Source organism: Camellia sinensis, chromosome 5 (assembly GCF_055761805.1).
Source record: "Camellia sinensis isolate YWXY chromosome 5, ASM5576180v1, whole genome shotgun sequence".
NCBI classification, from domain to species: domain Eukaryota; kingdom Viridiplantae; phylum Streptophyta; class Magnoliopsida; order Ericales; family Theaceae; genus Camellia; species Camellia sinensis.
The window spans coordinates 62,235,236-62,247,629 of record NC_138965.1 but is presented as its reverse complement, the minus strand read 5'-3'; the positions used below and the strand labels follow the sequence as shown (position 1 = coordinate 62,247,629).

The following is a 12,394-nucleotide window of genomic DNA, read 5'->3' as shown; positions in this document are numbered from 1 at the left end:
GGGAGATGGAGGTTTTCATTTAGGGTTTGATTTTTAAAATGCAAAAAAAAGAATTTTCATATGGGTTCTTGAGAAATGTTGTGGGACTGTGAATATTGTTGAGTTGTATTGAAATGTTAGAAATTCCTTTCTTAAATGTGCTTTTGAAAGTAAAAGATGTTTTATTGGAAAATCATTGATGTTTGATTTATGAAAGAAAAGGAAAAGATGTTGGGTTTAAAAATATAAGATGAATGTATCTGTTGATGATAAGTGGAGTTGGATATATATATTATGACTTCCATTTTGAAATTTATGAAATTATATCTGTTGTTGAAAATTTATCAATTGAGTAGAGATATCTGTTTTGGGCTATCAATAGAGAATAACTTTGATAGTTGTAGAAATTACATGAGGATTAGGTTCATTGAAACTAATTACTCATAAATTTTGCGTTGAGCATTGTTTCATACTTAAACATTGAAAATATATTGTTTTGAGAAAATAGGTGTATATCTTAGTGAATCTAGTTAGGGAGTGTAGTTGTGGTTTATATTGTTCGCCTGTGTCTCCTTAGTAAAAGTCTAAAAACTTACCCAGGGAGGTGCTAATCCTTCTGATTAGTACTGGTAAAATAACTTTGGTAGTGTTTGTGTAGCCTACTGGTAGACATGTACCTAGAGATTCCTAGTGTTTTGTATCCACTGTCTTGTTTTCTGATTTAAAAAGTATTGTTTTATGAATTGATATACACATAACTGAGACATTGCATTGTTTTGAAAGAAAAAGTATACTATTTGGCAAAGGACATGCATATACATTCATCATATGACTTTGTTAATCTTCATATGTTGTGTTAAAGTACTTTTATTGGATTTTAGCTCACTCTACGCGAAAAATAAATTCCAGGTGCTGATGATATGCCTTCACTAAGAATGTACCTTAGAAGGACTTGGAGTCGAGAGCTTCTTTTTGTTTCTTCTGTGTAATTATTTTTGTACAAGCCTTAGATTTTCAATGTATTGAGTTTAACTCACTTTTGTTATACCCAAACATTGACTTAGAAAGATGTAGTCATTAAAATATAAGGACATTTACCAATAAATCCTATCTCACAAACAAATACTCCAATTAGTCTCAAGTTTTTTCTATTGATCTATTAAGTCCTATTAGTGGAGAGTTTCTTTCCGTGTGGTCCTATTTTTGATTTTGGTAGTATTTTGGTAGACAGTTATACCTTTTTATTAATGTGGCCGGTATGATATGATACTCCAATGTGGTAGGTATTAATATGACACTCTAATGATGTGACACTCTAAAAAAATTAAAAACTCCTTAGTATACTTTTTCTAAATGTGACAACGTGATGGGTATGATATGACACTCCAAACTTTTACTCAGAAAAAAAAAAATCCTCCTTAGTGTACTTTTTCAAATGTGACAGCGTGACAGATATGATGTGACACTTCAATAATAAAAACTCCTTAGTGTAATTTTCTCAAGCGGGACAACGTGGCAGATATGATATGACACTTCAAAAAAAATAAAAACTCCTTAATGTACTTTCTCAAACGTGACAACGTGATAAGTATAATGTGACACTTAAAAAAATAAAAACTTCTTAGTATACAATGTAGCGGGTCTAATGTGACACTCTAAAACAAATTTAAAACTTCTTAATATATTTTTCCCAAATGTAACATGTGACACTCCAATGTGACGAGTTTGATGTGACATCTAAAAAAATTTTAAAAAAATTAATGTACTTTTTTCAAATGTGACACTCTAACGTGTCGAATATGATATAACACTAAACAACTCTTTAATGTACTTTTTCTAAATATAACACTTTAATGTAGTAGACAAATGAAAAAGGACTAAATGGATCATAAGAAAAAATATAAAAACATATAGATTACAAGTCTAAAATATAAGATTTATTGGTCAATCTCCCTAAAGTATAAAGGGAAAATCGGTCTAAGGTCCCTATCCAACTTTTAGTAATGGATTAGGTCCACAATCTGTTCTGTTGTAGTCTAAGGTCCCTCACCCCGTACCCTTATATTACACCTACCGTCTGCTTGGAAGAAATCAATCAAAGTTGTGACATTTTCGTGGCCCTGGGGAACGGAGTTGGCTTCGTTGGCGAGAGGTTTCTGAGTGGTTTATAAACAAAGTTGCCTCTTTATCTTCCTCCAACCTAGTTTGGAACTCTGCAGATGAAAGTTTGCATCGATGAAGCTCTAAAATCTACTCAAGAAGATAGATCGCCACCGCCGGTGTCAGTCTTCTCCTTCCGCTCCCGATCTCACTTCTCTTTCCACTGTTACGTTATCTCTCACCAGGTCTCTCTCTCTCTCTTTCTCTCTCTCTTTTCGTTGTTGTTTATTCGAAATTTCTATTATATATATATATATATATATTTATGGTAGAGCCTTGATCTTAGATGCTTTTTTTCTTCTCTGTACCTTTTGGTTCAACTGTTGAGATCTAGAAGCCTTGGATGTAGGTTAAAGACCATTTGGAGAGAAATCCAGTCATGACACTACAGAGAATGTAAGTTATCAGTCATGTAAGTTAAAGACCATTTCTCCAGATGTAAGTTAAAGCCTTGGATGTAACTGTTGAGATCTAGAAGCCTTGGTATAATAATTTCTCTGGAGAGAAATTCTGAAATCCAGAGAAATTTGGTTAAAACACAGACAGACAATCCAGAGAATTCTCTGGAGAGAAATTTCGAAATCCAGAGAAATTTTCAGAAATTTTTCTGGAGAGAAATTCTCTGGATTGAATTTTCTCCATCAACCACTTCTCCAGTCAGTCAATGCATCAGAGAAATTTTAGGAAGGATTGGGCCAGAAAAATCTGAGAAGAATTGGACTAGAGAAATTCAAAATTTCTCTGGACTCAACCAATGCATTAGAGAAATGCTGAGAAATTCTAGGAAGAATTGGGCTAGAGAAATTCTGAGAATAATTAGACTTTCCAGAGAAATTTCGTCTGAAATTTCTCTGGACCAATTTTCTCTAGACTGAAATTTCTCTGGACCAATTTTCTCTGGACTGAAATTTCTCCGGATCAAGGTTGAGGGACCTTAGGCATTATGAAAATATTGTTGAGGAACCTTAGACATTATGAAAATATTGAATGTCCTTTATGCTATACAACCTTAATATCAGGTACCTTAAAAAAAAAACCCCAAGTATAAACTTATTTATACTTCCTTTTATTCCAATTTATTTATACATGTCATTTATTATAAATTCAGAATTTAAAATTTATAAATATATGTCATATTTTATACAATAACAGAATATTGATAAAAGATTAATTATATATAATTTGCTGCTTTTTCATTAAAAATCATGAGGTGATTTGTTATTATTATTTTGGCAAGTAACATCTCACATGCTCAATATTCATGTCAGGTAGGCTGCCAAAGCCTTAAAACAATGATCTGGTGGAATTTGAGAAAACCCACAGGAGTCTAGAGTTTTATTTAATATTTTTGTATAAAAATAAAATAAAAATAAAAATAAAAAAGGGAAAAAAAGAAATCCTCTCTTTTTTAGTAGTTTACATGAGTAAACCATCCATCCATGTCTATCTTGTTCCTCTAGTTAGGAGCAAAATTAGCAAGTAAATACTATGTTATAACAGAAATGTAAAGAATTCAACCACATTGTGACTTCAAAAATCATGAATTGAACCTAATATATATATATGCATATTTACATCTATATATTTGTCGTAAGAAGTAACAAGTTAAGAACATGTGTCATAGCTTGCATAGCAACACTAATTTGTACATGGCCGGAAGAGCAAATCCTATATTCACAAGTTAAAAAAAAAAAAAAAAACACCATAGTGAGAATAGAACATTGGTGGCAACAAAAGAGATAGAAACACCTCCTTTGATAATTCACTAGTGTAACTTCTTTGCCAAAGAAAAACAAAGGTCAATCTAGAGGATCCATTCTACACCTCCCACTCTCCACTCTGCTTGTTGTAGAAAAAGAAGCCCTGTAAATGCAACACTGTCATACCAAACAAAATGAGATATGTAAACATCTATACTATATTGTAAAAGAAGCAGCCCAAAAGTAAAGTTGAGCAATGTTTTTTTTTTCTTTTCCAAGATTGTCCATAAAGTGATTTTTATATAGCATTTAAATGAATTCTTCCATATTTTTTAAAGGGTAATGGTGTGAAATTGCTCACAATTTTCAAATTCAAAGGTGATTTCTAAAAATTTCATCTCTTTTTTTAGAGTAACACATACATTATTACTTGCACACCTATTTGCGTCTGTCAAGAGGCTAGTGACTTGTAATTTAAGAGTAAATTAAATTTTTCAGCCCTTTAATTTGACTGAAATTTTACTTTTGATTTTTAGTATTTTAATTTAAGATTCGACCCTTATACTTAAAACTCCAGTTTCAATTTTGTTACTTCATCTAAATTCCTGTTAATTTTGTGCATGTTTACGTCTCAAGAGGCTGACAAATATCAAAAAAAAAAATCATTAATTTTAATTTCTAATTTGAACAAAAAGATCAAATTAAAATTAGACTTCAAAGTATACTGGCTAAATTGTTCAATTTGAAACAATAGTTGGTCAAATTGGAAGAGTTAAAAGTGTCAAATATACTCTGTGTAACAAAAATGACAAGAAAACAACTTGAAATAGAAGAATGGAAAAGAAGAAGATCATACCATTGACATTACTACTTTGATTCAAGACAGCTCACTTGCTCCCCCAAGTCCTTCACATAAGAAGCCCAATCTGGTGGCTTGGCTATCAAATTCTCCAATTGAAGAACAATCTTGGATTGGTGTTGAACCAACTCTGCTTCAACTTGAGCTGATCCATTCTCACAAATCAATCCATCCTCTAATAGTTTCTCCCACAAGATATAATTATCAGAGCTCAAATCCGGACTCATCGGTTCAGGAGCCGCATTAATCTTTTGGTCCTAACTCGGACTACTTTTTTCGTCCAACGAAGCGGAGAATAGTCTTTCCACTTCCGAATGTTTTTTCGGCCCCATAAGATGGATGAATTGATGGAAAAAGGCCGGGTTCGAGAATGCTTTGGCCATGAATATCAGTATATCTTGTTGCTTACACTCGGTGTACCCTATTCGCTCCTTAACCGCGGCCAAGTAACTCTCTGTGTTCTCTTGTTGTTGTTTCAGTTTCATGATTTCCATTTTCATTTTCATCCTATCATTCCTTAGTTTTTCAAGCTCAGTCTCGATTCCGAAATTGGCTGAATTGAGACAGGGTCTCATGACTCCTTGTTGCTGCACATTTTGGTGGTTATGTTTTCTCCTCTTTATGTTTTTGAACAAATGTTTTTTCCCTCCTTGAAACGCTTCATTGGCAAATTCCCATCTGTTTGAATCAATCTTCTTAAAACCCTTTATACCAAAAAAAATTTAAAATTTAAGAACACATATAATTAGCAACAGCAATGATTCATCCCCCTTTTTCCCCCCACCCCCTTTGACCCCCTCTCTCTTTCATTGGTTACATTTTCTTTTTCTTTTTCTTTTTTTTCTTGCTCCTCCAATCACCACCCGCCACGTGGCAAAGGGGGGTGAGGGGGTGACCCCCAAAAAGGGGTCCCAAGCATTATTCAATTAGCAATTAGCAGGAAATCACACAAACAATAAATTGCACATATAAGTGAATTGGTACTTTAGTCCCGTAATTTTGTAATTTCAATCTCAATCTGCACTTTCAATTTTAATATTTTATTAAAATATGATCCTCCGTCAATTACCGTTATAATTCCCTCCGTCACTTTTACCATTAAAATAATAAAAGATCATGCGTTAAAATTAGAACCACCAAACTGGAATTTAAAATAAACTATCTAGTTTTACACAAAAAAAAATTTCGACAGTGTTGGGGACCCCAACACCCCCACCTCCACGTGGGGGGCTGTGAGAGTAAGACTAAAAATAAATAAATAAATAAATAAATAAATTTTGAACCAATCAAAAGGTGGGGGTCATCCCACTAGTGGTAAGACATTTTTGTTTTTGTTTTTTTTTTCTTTTCAAAATGTTACCAACACTGGGACTACGTTGCAATAGTGTGAGGAAAACAAATTTCTTTGAGGAACCATGGTGTAATATACCCTTCAATAAATACACAAATTCAACAAATAAAATTTGAAAAATAAAAAAGAAAAGGTTCAATTAGCCATGAACCAAACAGAGACCTTTAGAAATAGCTATAGCAACAAAACCCACAAAGAATAAACCGCAAATTTAGAAGATAAACACTCAAATTTCATAAATAGATCATAATAGCACAGAAGAGAAGAGTTTTTTCTTTTTTTTTTTTCTGAACGAGAAGAGATTGGATTGGAAGAATATAGAGGAGTACTTACATAAGTGTAAAGTTGACGAATAAAGCTTGAGAAATTGTTGTGCTTGAAGCATTTGGGCAAGAGATTGGTAGAGAACTGGCGATGATTCCAGACTACAAAGCTTTTTCGAGAGGCAGTCCATGAAATGATGATGTCAGTATATGGGTCTTCCACCATGTGAAAGGTCTTCTTCAGAAATGGAGATGGTCCTGTTTCATGCAATCCCTCCATGGGTTTTGGGGCTGATGAGATTGGTGGTGAACATGGCATGGAATCACCACCTCCTCCTCCTCCTACTAGTACTACTCCTTCACCACTTACACAATCATCATCAACCAATACCACTGCTTCTTCTTTGACTTCCACAACTTTCACTGTCTCCTCCTCCTCCTCTTCAATTGAACCTCCACCACCACCACCAGGTATGTCATCATCAATCACTACAATGTTGTCCTGCTTGATTTTTAGCGTTTCCATGAGAGACACAGAGAGTTTCGGATTAGTTTCCAAATGAGTTGATTGTTTCTAATGCAGTGACTGAGAGAAACGAAAGGGGAAGTTTTTATAGATGGAGAGAGAGAGAGAGTGTGTGTGTTCTCTGAACTGAGAATGGCCAAATGTAAAAATGTGGAGTAATGATAGGAATTATGAAAAAAATATTATGAATATGATCATGAAAAATGATAGGGTAATTTTTGAGAAAGAATTGGGCCGAGCTGTGAGTTGGGCCCTGCGGCCCAAAGTGTGAAGGAATCGGTAAGAAGCCATAATGTTATTTCGGCCCAGTAGAGGTATAGACACTCCGACCCAGGAGAAGTGAAGTTATTCTGGCCCAGGAGAGGTGTGGTTACTCCGGTTCAAGAATGTGTAAAGCAACTCCGGTCCGGTGGCAGTTTGAAGTGAGTCCGGCCTTGCATGTAGTCCGGTCGTGACATATTATGGTTAGGTCGGTCAGAACTTGCTACTTGGAAGTTTGATCTAAACACACCATGGTTGAACAGGGGAAAGCCGAGATAAGGAGTTGGAGGAGAAGACCGAGCTAAGGACAATTCGGCCTTCTCTGTGGCTCTGCATAGCCAAGATTATTTCGGTCATATAGTAGTTTGGCCAAAGTGAAAACCATCCCACTTGGTTTAAGCAGTGGGGGAGGGTGAAAAAGGATAAGCATTATCCTTAGGAGTATGAATCCTAGGAGGACTCTGCATGGAGAAGTACAAGTCCTACTAGGATTGTGCCACAGGAAACTTATAAAAGCTCACAAACATCACCTTGGAGCGGGTAATTGAACATAATTCTTTTTGAGAACATAAAACTTTGTCTATCTGTCGAGCTTACTGACTTAGGCATCGGAGAGGTTTCCGGCACACACCCGCCGGCTAGCTCACGTTTGTGTTTTCAGGTGATAAAGCGACGTCGTACGGAGGAGCGTGGACTTGGTCAACAGGATTATACGAGGAGAATTATTTCCTCCCCGTACAATTGGCGTCGTCTGTTGGAAGAACAGACAAGAACAAAAACCTCTTGACTAAGCTTCTCCTTTTCTCAAATCAATGGCACACATTGAAGAACTACCGCAGTCCGCCGTCGACGGGCTAACTCCAGACGGGGGCGCAAGGCGAGAAGGATTACCCTCTGTCCCTCCTATGGCAGATCTGGAGCCCCAACAACATAACTCCAGGAGGAGTGGCAGGGGAAGGCGGAATAGCAGCCCTCGTCACTCTCAAAGTCCTGACAGGCAAAGGAGGAGGATTGATCCTCAAGCCCTGGAAGATCGCGTGAAGGAGCAAGATGAACTAATTCGGAAGATGGCGGCGGACATGGAGGCATTAAAACGCCAGATGAAGACTAAAGATGTGGCGACAGGAGAGGGGCGCAAGCACAAGACGCCCCCTCGCTACTCAGAGAATCGTAGTAGGAATACTACACCCTCCCAAGGAGAGAGCAGAAGCCTCAGGACAGGCGACACTCATTCCTTATCTTCCAGGACTCGTCACTCCAGGTCTGAGAGGACGAGATCCGAAAGATCATACACTGAAGGAAGCACGTATTGGCCTTCACATTCACACCAAACCAGTTCTAGACAAACAGAGCTGCCCAGGTCATCCGACTTACGAACCGTGCTCGAAAAAAAAGCACGATGCAAGGAGGATGCCAGGACAAGGGATCCACACCGAGTTTCGACCTTACAACGGTTGGCTCCTCGGACGCATGGAAGCGTCGAGGTTGGAATGCCAATACCGCGACCGGCCTACGAACCAACGGACAAGGCATTGGCAAGACTACAGACTTCGCCGTTTGTTCCAGCAATCGAAAACGCGCCCCTACCATCAGGCTTCCTTCAGCCGAAATTCACTACATATGAAGGGAAGACGGACCCGTATTCACACCTGAGCCACTTTCGCCAAGTCATGGCTGTGTACAGGCGAAACGAGGCCTTAATGTGCATACTCTTCCCGTCAAGTCTTGGCGACCTAGGCTTGACTTGGTTCGAAAAGCTCCCAAAGGGTAGCATAGCCTCCTGGGCCCAATTGGCAGAAGCGTTCGTAACGAGGTTTCGAACAAACACTAAAACACCGGTGGAGATAGACCAGTTACTCTCCATCGACATGGGCGAAAAAGAGACCCTCAGATCTTACAACAGTCGCTACTGGGAGACATTCAACCAGATTGGAGACTGCCCCACCAATCTAGCCATTGTGCAGTATAAAAGAGGCCTTCCAGTCGGAAACAGACTAAGGGACTCGATCACCATGACGCCACCCCTTACCATGGAAGCCCTGATGGAGAGAGTGCATCAGCACATCAGGATAGAAGAGGATGGCGCACGTGCCAAAGCAAAATCTGGTGCAACCGCAGTACCAGAAAAGAAGACCTCAGCAAAGGTCAATACAGTAGATCGGCAGAATAAAAACGGGCATGGCAGACGAGATAACGGAGAAGACCTAGACAAAAGATGGTTGAGAATCCGCACTGCCATAACAACGGTGTTCAAAAAACCAATATATCGGATTCTGAGCGAAATAAAAGACGAGCCTTTTGTCAAGTGGCCAGCCAAGCTAGGGGAAGCTCAAAAAAATTACGACGACAGATCACGGTGCACCTTCCACAAAGAAAAGGGGCACCGAACTGAGAATTGCACGCCACTGAGACAGCACTTGGAAGAATTGGTGGCAGCAGGCCACTTGGACAAATACATTGAAGGAGGGACGCAACCGGCCCCCCAAGATCATAATGACCATCCCAACAGAATGCCAATCGATGCACCGCCTCAAGGTATTATCAATGTCATACATGGAGTTTTTGAACCTGAGCGCGTATGCGAGCTCAGAGGGTCAATCAAAAAGGCTGAGCACTTTAGGGAAGTGTTAAGTACCCAACCTGCCACCAAGAAGGGGAAGACAGAGGCAACAAATGTCATGTCCTTTTCGGATAAGGACTTGGATCGAATATACTGTCCTCACAATGATGCGCTGGTCGTCACTCTCCGAGTCAAGGATTTTGACGTCAAGCGGATTCTGATTGACCAGGGTAGTTCATGTGAGATCATGTACTACGACACATTCAAGCAACTGAAGCTGCAAGACAAAGACTTGGCGCCTGCAGTTTCTCCCCTGATTGGATTCAACTCCATGCCAGAGTGGCCTGTCGGTAAAATAATCCTTCCAGTCAGAACAAGAAGTGTAACAAAACAAGTGGAGTTCTGGGTATTAAAGGTCCCCTCCACATACAACATCATATTGGGCAGAACATGGCTGCATGCCATGCGTTCGGTAGCATCATCATACCATCAGGTAATGCGGTTCCCCAACGACACCGGCATAATTGAAGAAGTCTATGGCGATCAGATCATGTCAAAACAATGCTTCGCCACAGCGAATGGAAGCCGAGCTGCCAAAGGATACGTTCATTCGGTGGAAGAACCAGAAAGTAATGAACTATTCGCGGACGTCGGCAAAGAGGTTGATCAGAAAGCGGTGGAGGACTTGGTGGAGGTAAAAATAGATGAGAAGAACCCGGATAAGTTCTTCTTGCTTGGCTCATCGTTGTCCAGCACTGAGAGATTAGAGGTCTTGGAATTCTTGACCTCTAATATCGAAGTGTTTGCCTGGACACCCTACGACATGCCAGGTATTGACCCAAACTTCATCAGTCACCAACTCAATGTCCACCCATCCGCCAGACCAGTCATCCAACGCATACGCAGATCGGCACTCCACCACGCCGAAATAGTGGCGGAGGAAGTAGGCAACCTGCTGGAGGCAGGAGCAATTAGAGAAGTGCACTACCCAAGATGGATCTCCAACACAGTTGTAGTGCCAAAGAAAAATGGCAAATGGCGAGTATGCGTCGACTACAAAACAGTCAACAAGGCCTGCCCAAAAGATAGCTTTCCTCTACCAAGGATTGATCAACTGGTGGACCTGACGGCAGGGCACAACCGACTCAGCTTTCTGGATGCATACAGAGGCTACCACCAGATCGCCATGCATGAACCAGACCAGGAGGTCACATCCTTCACGACACCAAGGGGATTATATTGCTACAGGGTCATGCCCTTTGGCCTAAAGAACGCAGGGGCGACATTCCAACGGATGGTCACCAAGATGTTTGAACCATTGTTAGGCAGAACAATGGAGGCTTACATCGACGACATGGTGGTCAAAAGCAAGGATGAGAATGACCATCTTAAAGATCTAGACGAGATGTTCCAGATCCTGAAGAAACACAAGTTGCACCTCAATGCGTCCAAATGCGCATTCGGAGTTGGATCTGGCAAATTCTTGGGCTTCCTGGTGACCAACCGAGGTATAGAAGCAGACCCATCTCAGATTAAAGCAATCCAGGAGTTGGAGAGACCAAACTCAGTCAAAGAAGTCCAGCATCTCACTGGTATGGCAGCTGCGCTCAACCGGTTCATAAGCAGGTCATCAGACAGACTACGACCATTCTTCCAAGCTTTAAAGGCCAAGTTTGAGTGGGATGAAGAATACGACCGAGCTCTGGAAAGCTTGAAGGAGTACATGTCTTCCCCACCACTACTTGTTACTCCAGTACCTGGTGAAGAACTCTTTTTGTACCTGGCAGTCTCTCAGCACGTAGTCAGCGCAGTGTTGGTTCGTGCAGAAGGAATACAACACTTGCTCATCTTTTATCTCAGCAAGACATTGTTGAGAGCCGAAACAAGGTACTTGCCCTTGGAGAAACTAGCATTAGCATTAATGATGGCATCCAGAAAATTGGCGCACTACTTTCACGCCCACACCATAGTCGTCCTCACAGCCTTTCCACTAAAAGTTCTGTTTGAAAGGGCGAACTTTAGTGGGCGAATTTTGAAGTGGGCAGTAGAGTTGGGACAATTCGACATCAAGTTCCAACCCAAGACCGCAATAAAAGCCCAATCCTTGGCAGACTTCGTCGCAGAGTTTACTCCTGGAAGTCATCATATCTGCCCAGTCGACCTAACTGACACAACCGAACTAGGGACGGAAGTTGACGCCGGAATAGCGCAACCCCTAGTAGAGGGTAGTCAATCAAGCACCAAGGCAGACCATACTAAGGACAACAAGGAAGAGACAAACAAAGGCTCACCAACAGTTCAAACAGAGGACGAAGGACAGATAGCCAACATGGACCTTGAAGAAAACACCATCCTTGACCCCACGGCATCATCTGATCCTTCCACTTGCTGGAAGTTATTCGTTGGAGAGATGTGGAAGCTCTTTGTGGATGGAGCATCCAACTGGCATGGTGCAGGGCTTGGCATAGTCCTCATCTCTCCAGACGGCCTGGTTGTAGAGCAAGCAATCAACCTTGGCTTCCCAGCATCCAACAATGAAGCGGAGTATGAGGCGCTTCTCGCAGGACTCAAGTCGGCATACTACATGAAGGCCACCGAACTAATGGTATACAGTGACTCTCTACTGGTGGTAAACCAAATTTCTAGCGAATACGAAGCAAAGGACGACAGAATGGCCAAGTACCAAGAGTTAGTCAGAACAGAGATCAAGAAATTTGATGTAGTAAGAATAGAAC

At 40.2% G+C, this 12,394-nt stretch overlaps 1 pseudogene across 1 annotated transcript; it reads right to left on the bottom strand.

Moving 5' to 3' along the window:
• Window positions 1–3,711: 3,711 nt before the first annotated feature.
• On the bottom strand, window positions 3,712–6,635 carry LOC114277726 (heat stress transcription factor A-2-like; annotated as a pseudogene). Its single transcript, XR_014328761.1, has 3 exons — window positions 6,383–6,635; window positions 4,696–5,402; window positions 3,712–4,016 (listed from the first exon to the last, which is right to left on the bottom strand). The product of XR_014328761.1 is annotated as a heat stress transcription factor A-2-like (transcript).
• Between the last annotated feature and the right edge of the window lie 5,759 nt (window positions 6,636–12,394).